This window comes from Callionymus lyra, chromosome 15, assembly GCF_982586985.1.
Source record: "Callionymus lyra chromosome 15, fCalLyr1.hap1.1, whole genome shotgun sequence".
NCBI classification, from domain to species: Eukaryota; Metazoa; Chordata; class Actinopteri; order Syngnathiformes; family Callionymidae; genus Callionymus; species Callionymus lyra.
In genome coordinates, this window is record NC_141832.1 from 2,322,239 (window position 1) to 2,331,251 (window position 9,013).

Below are 9,013 nucleotides of genomic sequence, written 5' to 3' on the forward strand. Positions count from 1 at the left end.
CTCCCTCACCCTCTCTCACCCTCCCTCACCCTCTCTCACCCTCCCTCACCCTCTCTCACCCTCTCTCACTCTCTCTCACTCCCTCTTACCCTCTCTCACCCTCTCTCACCCTATCTCACCCTCTCTCACCCTCTCTCACCCTCTCTCACCCCTTCTCACCCTCCCTCACCCTCTCTCAACCTCTTTCACCCTCTCTCACCCTCCCTCACCCTTTCTCACCCTCCCTCACCACATCTCACCCTCTCTCCCCCTCCCTCACCACATCTCACCCTCTCTCACCCTCCCTCACCACATCTCACCCTCTCTCACTCTCAAACAGCCTCCCTCACCCTCCCTCGCCCTCCCTCACCCTCTCTCACCCTCTCTCACCCTCTCTCACCCTCCCTCACCCTCTCTCACCCTCTCTCACCCTCCCTCACCACATCTCACCCTCTCTCACCCTCCCCCACCACATCTCACCCTCTCTCACTCTCAAACAGCCTCCCTCACTCTCTCTCTCACTCTCACCCTCTCTCACTCTCTCTCACCCTCTCTCACCCTCTCTCACCCTCTCTCACCCTCCCCCACCACATCTCACCCTCTCTCACTCTCAAACAGCCTCCCTCACTCTCTCTCTCACTCTCACCCTCTCTCACCCTCTCTCTCACCCTCTCTCACTCTCTCTCACCCTCTCTCTCTCTCACTCTCACCCTCTCTCGGTCGACTAACTCTGTTAGTGATATTCAGGTGCAGCGAGTCGTCCTCATGTCCTCTGCTAGACCCCCTTTCTGCCAGTGATGACTGAGGACGAGAGGATACAGTGATGACTGAGGACAAGAGGATACAGTGATGACTGAGGACGAGAGGATACAGTGATGACTGAGGACGAGAGGATACAGCGATGACTGAGGACGAGAGGATACAGCACTGACTGAGGATGAGAGGATTTCAGTGATGACTGAGGACGAGAGGATACAGGGATGACTGAGGACGAGAGGATACAGTGATGAGTGAGGACGAGAGGATTCAGTGATGACTGAGGACGAGAGGATACAGTGATGACTGAGGACGAGAGGATTCAGTGATGACTGAGGACGAGAGGATACAGTGATGACTGAGGACGAGTGGATTCAGTGAGGACTGAGGACGAGAGGATACAGTGATGACTGAGGATGAGAGGATACAGTGATGACTGAGGACGAGAGGATACAGTGATGACTGAGGACAAGAGGATACAGTGATGACTGAGGACGAGAGGATACAGTGATGACTAAGGACGAGAGGATACAGTGATGACTGAGGACGAGAGGATACAGTGATGAGTGAGGACGAGAGGATTCAGTGATGACTGAGGATGAGAGGATACAGTGATGACTGAGGACGAGAGGATACAGTGATGACTGAGGACAAGAGGATACAGTGATGACTGAGGACGAGAGGATTCAGTGATGACTGAGGACGAGAGGATACAGTGATGACTAAGGACGAGAGGATACAGTGATGACTGAGGACGAGAGGATACAGTGATGAGTGAGGACGAGAGGATTCAGTGATGACTGAGGACGAGAGGATTCAGTGATGACTGAGGACGAGAGGATACAGTGATGACTGAGGACGAGAGGATACAGTGATGACTGAGGACGAGAGGATTCAGTGAGGACTGAGGACGAGAGGATACAGTGATGACTGAGGACAAGAGGATAAAGTGATGACTGAGGACGAGAGGATACAGGGATGACTGAGGACGAGAGGATACAGTGATGAGTGAGGACGAGAGGATACAGTGATGACTGAGGATGAGAGGATTTCAGTGATGACTGAGGACGAGAGGATACAGGGATGACTGAGGACGAGAGGATACAGTGATGAGTGAGGACGAGAGGATTCAGTGATGACTGAGGACGAGAGGATACAGTGATGACTGAGGATGAGAGGATTCAGTGATGACTGAGGACGAGAGGATACAGTGATGACTGAGGACGAGAGGATACAGTGAGGACTGAGGACGAGAGGATTCAGTGATGACTGAGGACAAGAGGATACAGTGATGACTGAGGACGAGAGGATTCAGTGAGGACTGAGGACGAGAGGATACAGTGATGACTGAGGACGAGAGGATTCAGTGATGACTGAGGACGAGAGGATACAGTGATGACTAAGGACGAGAGGATACAGTGATGACTGAGGACGAGAGGATACAGTGATGAGTGAGGACGAGAGGATACAGTGATGACTGAGGACGAGAGGATTCAGTGATGACTGAGGACGAGAGGATACAGTGATGACTGAGGACGAGAGGATACAGTGATGACCGAGGACGAGAGGATACAGTGATGACTGAGGACGAGAGGATTCAGTGAGGACTGAGGACGAGAGGATACAGTGATGACTGAGGACAAGAGGATAAAGTGATGACTGAGGACGAGAGGATACAATGATGACTGAGGACAAGAGGATACATCGCCGACTGAGGACGAGAGGATACAGTGATGACTGAGGAAAAGAGGATTCAGTGATGACTGAGGACGAGAGGATTCAGTGATGACTGAGGACGAGAGGATACATCGCCGACTGAGGACGAGAGGATACAATGATGACTGAGGACGAGAGGATACAGTGATGACTGAGGAAAAGAGGATTCAGTGATGACTGAGGACGAGAAGATACAGTGATGACTGAGGAAAAGAGGATTCAGTGATGACTGAGGACGAGAAGATACAGTGATGACTGAGGAAAAGAGGATTCAGAGATGACTGAGGACGAGAGGATTCAGTGATGACTGAGGACAAGAGGATACAGTGATGACTGAGGAAAAGAGGATACAGTGATGACTGAGGACGAGAGGATACAGTGATGACTGAGGACGAGAGGATACAGCGATGACTGAGGACGAGAGGATTCAGTGATGACTGAGGACAAGAGGATACAGTGATGTTTAATTTTAATAATTAGTAATTAGAATATAAAACTCTACAAGTAATAAATTAATATTATTTGGGAAACATTTTATTCAATAAAAAAACGATTGAAACGTTCAACATAGAAATGATTGAAATCAATGATTTAAAAATACTTTAAATAAAACTAAAAACACAAAAATCTAAGTTATCATTGAATATTCTGATGAAATAAGATGAGCCGCGACACGATGACATCATCCTCATGTTAAAGGTCACACAGAGCTAACGACCACGCGACCTCCTTGGCAGAGGTGACTATGAAGGCGTGCGTTCCCGTGGCGATGTTGACGAACAATCATAATGTCTCGTCTCCGACTCTTCTCTCCAAACACAAATATTTCCACCTAAAACTCCTCTTGTCGTCCAAAACTTCAAAATCCTCCGGCACGAAAAGCGGCGGCGAGTGAATTGAAAGGCGAGAGAGTCATTCATGTTGGTATTTTTTTATTTTAATCATCTTCATCATGGTCAGAACCTCGTCCCCGACTTTGATATTCAACAATTAGAATACGAGCCGGTCGCCATGGCAACACAAAGTCAGCGGCTCCGCAGCCTTGACATCTCAGCAGCTAAAGAGCTCCTCGTACATGAAAAGCATCTTTTAGCAGCGCCGCACTCGCGCTACTTTAAGTATTAATGGCTCCAGTAATGGGCGAATGAACGACCCAGTTAGCGGTAAAATATCACGAGACCAAACTAATAAAGGCTCGGCTCTCAGAGTGCCATTAACGCCGGGAAGGCAATCGCTTTTTTTGTTGTTGTTGTTGTTGTTGTTGTTGTTGTTGTTGTTGTTCTGAGCACCTAATGCACCAAAACCCAAACGCGCGGCCGTGCATAACGGAGCGTCGAGCCATTATGAAAACAACACTTTACTCGAGGGGCAGAACGATGTTGACCTTTGAGAAATCGAAAGCTAGCAACGCGTGTATCATTGTTCAAAGATAATAGCCGGGCAGCTTCGCTTGTAAGGCAGACGATGCTGCCGGCATTCAGAGTACCAGGCCCGGGGGGGGCGGGGGGGGCGCCGGGCCCCTGGTTCTGGACGGGTGATGACTCATTCTCCACCTGCCCTCCGGGGACCGGAGGTGACAGGATTCTGTTTTAGCTGCTGTGAACACTGTTTCACATCATTGCTGAATTCTAATTCCCCGACTGGAAATAACCTGGGAGGCTCGGCTCGGCCCGAGCGAAGGGAGGCGGCGCCGATGAATCGTGGCTGGTGTGCGAGACGGTGAGAGAGTTTTAGGGGGGGGGGGGGGGCTGTTCTAGTCGTTTATCACAGGTTTTGAGCTCGAAGACCTCGACCTTCCTGGAGTAAAACAGAAGATCCGGTCCAGCTCACTCAGCTGCTAACACATGCTTGTCCCGTGTCAAGGTCTGCGACCCTTGACATGCCACAGTCGTCTTCGCTTCCCTTGTCCTGGAGCGAGTATGACTTTATTTTTACACAGCGATTGGCTCTTCTTCAGGTGCTGAAGTCAGCCTTCACTAAAATAAATGGTAAATTGTTAGGATAAAGTGATGACTGAGGAAGACAGTGTACGGTGATGACTGAGGACGAGAGGATACAGTGATGACTGAGGAAGACAGTGTACGGTGATGACTGAGGACGAGAGGATACAGTGATGACTGAGGAAGACAGTGTACGGTGATGACTGAGGACGAGAGGATACAGTGATGACTGAGGATGAGAGGATACAGTGATGACTGAGGATACAGTGATGACTGAGGACGAGAGGATACAGTGATGGATGAGGACAAGAGGATACAGTGATGACTGAGGATGTGAGGATACAGTGATGACTGAGATCGAGAGGATACAGTGATGACTGAGGACAAGAGGATACAGTGATGACTGAGGAAGACAGTGTACAGTGATGACTGAGGACAAGAGGATACAGTGATGACTGAGGATGAGAGGATACAGTGATGACTGAGGACGAGAGGATACAGTGATGACTTAGGAAGACAGTGTACGGTGATGACTGAGGATGAGAGGATACAGTGATGACTGAGGATGAGAGGATACAGTGATGACTGAGGACGAGAGGATACAGTGATGACTTAGGAAGACAGTGTACGGTGATGACTGAGGACGAGAGGATACAGTGATGACTGAGGATGTGAGGATACAGTGATGACTCTTTATAAATAACAATGAACAACATCAGAGATCCCCAACCGGTGGCCGACAGAAGACAAAGGGGAAGACCAACATGGGCTTGTTCAACTCAATACAGATCTTCGTTTCCATGTTGCTGGTCTTCCTGGTAGCCGTTCTCTTGTGTACAGGCCTGTGGAGTCTTCTGAGGTCAGACGTTGACGGCTCTATCATTACAGAGCACCATCAGGAGGTCCACGGAGTTGTCAGTCGAACTCCCTGCCACAGACTGAACTTGTGAATTCCAACTACGACGGTTTAGATTTGTAGTTCAGAAGCAGCGGCACTGATGACAGATTGAGGTTATCGGAGAAAAGGGTCCGCGAAGTACTGGAAAGCGCTCGGAGAGAGAGCGAGAGGTAAAAGAAAGGATTGTCGCGCAGCTCAGGGGAGTCTGTGGCGCTGATCGAAAATGTTAAGTGGATGTAATGTAAAATGATTGTCTGTCTCCCATGTTTATCTGCCGGCGTGACGACTGTAATGGAGACAAATGCTCACCTGAGCCGCAGAACCGGAGCGCCGGCGTTGAGAGGACTGCGGGGTGGAAGGTCCCCGGGAGACTAACTCGGACTTTATGCCTTAATGACTCCTTGTTACTCCGGTAGCCATTTCCCATTTGCCAACGGCAATTCCAACCCGGCGTGTCCATTAGACGGGGCGAGGGAGGGATCGATACCTGACGCCATTTCCCTGGTGAATGAACCCGGGATTGTCAGCGTCGGACCAGATCCGACCCACGTATCACCTCCGGACCCCTCTGCTCCTTCGGGGTCAAGATGTTGCCCAATTAGGTGATGAATCTTGTCAAGCTAGCATCGCCGCTGAAGCGGAAGGTAGTGTAAAGGTTATGTAAATAAAAAACATTGATTTGTCGACGGCGTCGGCCATTATCGCCAAACATGGCGTATTAAAAAACGGTACATTCAGCCTTTCAAGGTCGTTTCTGAGCCGTATTGATTTTGTCTCTGGATTATGTTGATCGAAGCCCCGACAGGTGGACTCACTGACACGGTCTACGGACTTTACCTCTCCTTATTGTCCAGGTCTGAAAAATGGTCAATTGTTAAAGGATAAAGTGATGACTGAGGACGAGAGGATACAGCAATGACTGAGGACGAGAGGATACAGTGATGACTGAGGACGAGAGGATACAGTGATGACTGAGGACGAGAGGATACAGTGATGACTGAGGACGAGAAGATAAAGTGATGACTAAGGACGAGAGGATACAGTGATGACTGAGGACGAGAGGATACAGTGATGACTGAGCACGAGAGGATACAGTGATGACTGAGGACGAGAGGATACAGCGATGACAGAGGACGAGAGAATACAGTGATGACTGAGGACGAGAGGATACAGTGATGACTGAGGACGAGAAGATAAAGTGATGACTAAGGACGAGAGGATACAGTGATGACTGAGGACGAGAGGATACAGTCATGACTGAGGACAAGAGGATACAGCAATGACTGAGGACGAGAAGATAAAGTGATGACTAAGGACGAGAGGATACAGTGATGACTAAGGACAAGAGGATACAGTGATGACTGAGGACGAGAGGATACAGTGATGACTGAGGACGAGAAGATAAAGTGATGACTAAGGACGAGAGGATACAGTGATGACTCAGGACGAGAGGATACAGTCATGACTGAGGACGAGAGTATACAGTGATGACTGAGGACAAGAGGATACAGTGATGACTGAGGACAAGAGGATACAGTGATGACTGAGGACGAGAGTGTACAGTGATGACTGAGGACAAGAGGATACAGTGATGACTGAGGACAAGAGGATACAGTGATGACTGAGGACAAGAGGATACAGTGATGACTGAGGACGAGAGTGTACAGTGATGACTGAGGACGAGAGGATACAGTGATGACTGAGGACGGGAAAGGAAGATTTTGGGAGTCCCAAACAGAACCATCGTCCTTCACTCACGAACCAAACCCCATGATCGATGGGATTCTCAAGATGTCTGCTGCTGAATATTCAGAAGAAACTCTTCACACGGACAATGTTTTTACCCCAAAAAACTCTCTCGCTAGAACGTACACAAGGACGATCCTCCACCTTGAAGAGCGAGAGAATCTTCTCTCGGCGTCAGTCGGTGAAACTTTTGAAGACGTAAACATGAACCCCAGCCGTGACAAACAAGAGGCTCTCGCGACTGAACATCATCTGACCTCAGTGCACCGAGAAATAAAAAGCACCGCGAAAGAAGTTTGCTCGACATCGTCGGGTTTTCGCTTCAAGAAAAGTTTTTTTTTCCAGCGCGAAACAAGGACGAGGAAAAAAATGTTTTTCCTGCCTTTTGTTGGATTTACCAGACGCTCGTGCTTATGCTTCAGAGAACTTCATTTCTATATACATGTATATCCTGTCGATGGATTTCAACTACTAGAACATTCAAATACTACCCGAGAGCAGAAAACTTTACGGTAGTACTTTAGCGGACCATCCAAACACAGAGCAGATTCACCTGCACTGGAGTCAGACAGTATCTTGGGCACAATTTAATTGTGTTTTAGCGAAAGAAAAGTGTTTAAAGAAAAGCCTGGGATTTCCGTGGACCATCTGTTGTTGTTTCCTCCTGAAGGTGTGTTTCATAAAGGTGCAAATCTGACTTGAAGCTCGGTATTTTGCAGCATCTGCTCTTCCTCGCGAGGATTGACGTCACTCGCTGAAATTAAAACTTCCAGGTTGACGTCTCGGCGCCGGAATCATTGGATTTGATTCGAGGGGCTTTTTTGGAAAAATTCCCGGAAGGCGAAAACATCGAAGCCTCGGCGACTCACAAGGAGATGTTTCAATAAAAGATCCAAGAGACATGGAGGTCCAGAGAGACGGTAGAGATGGATGGACTGATGAATAAAATACAGTGATGGCTGAGGACGAGAGGATACAGTGATGACCGAGGACGAGAGAATACAGTGATGGCTGAGGACGAGAGGATAAAGTGATGACTGAGGACGAGAGGATACAGTGATGACTGCGGATACAGTGATGACTGAGGACGAGAGGATAAAGTGATGACTGAGGACGAGAGGATACATGGATGTTCGAGGACGAGAGGATACAGTGATGACTGAGGACGAGAGGATAAAGTGATGGCTGAGGACGAGAGGATACAGTGATGTGCGAGGACGAGAGGATACAGTGATGACTGAGGACGAGAGGATAAAGTGATGGCTGAGGACGAGAGGATACAGTGATGACTGAGGACGAGAGGATAAAGTGATGGCTGAGGACGAGAGGATACAGTGATGTGCGAGGACGAGAGGATACAGTGATGACTGAGGACGAGAGGATACAGTGATGACTGAGGACGAGAGGATACAGTGATGACTGAGGACGAGAGGATACAGTAATGGCTGAGGACGAGAGGATACAGTGATGACTGAGCACGAGAGAATACAGTGATGACTGAGGACGAGAGGATACAGTGATGACTGAGGACGAGAGGATACAGTAATGGCTGAGGACGAGAGGATACAGTGATGACTGAGGACGAGAGAATACAGTGATGACTGAGGACGAGAGGATACAGTGATGACTGAGGACGAGAGGATACAGTGATGACTGAGGATACAGTGATGACAGAGGACGAGAGGATACAGTGATGACTGAGGAAGAGAGAATACAGTGATGACTGAGGACGAGAGGATACAGTGATGACTGAGGATACAGTGATGACAGAGGACGAGAGGATACAGTGATGACTGAGGACGAGAGGATACAGTAATGGCTGAGGACGAGAGGATACAGTAATGGCTGAGGACGAGAGGATACAGTAATGGCTGAGGACGAGAGGATACAGTGATGACTGAGGATACAGGGATGAAAAAGTTTGGTCAAAATGAAATTTGTTCGTCCGGTTACCAAGAGTTTTTAAAGATTTTGGCCC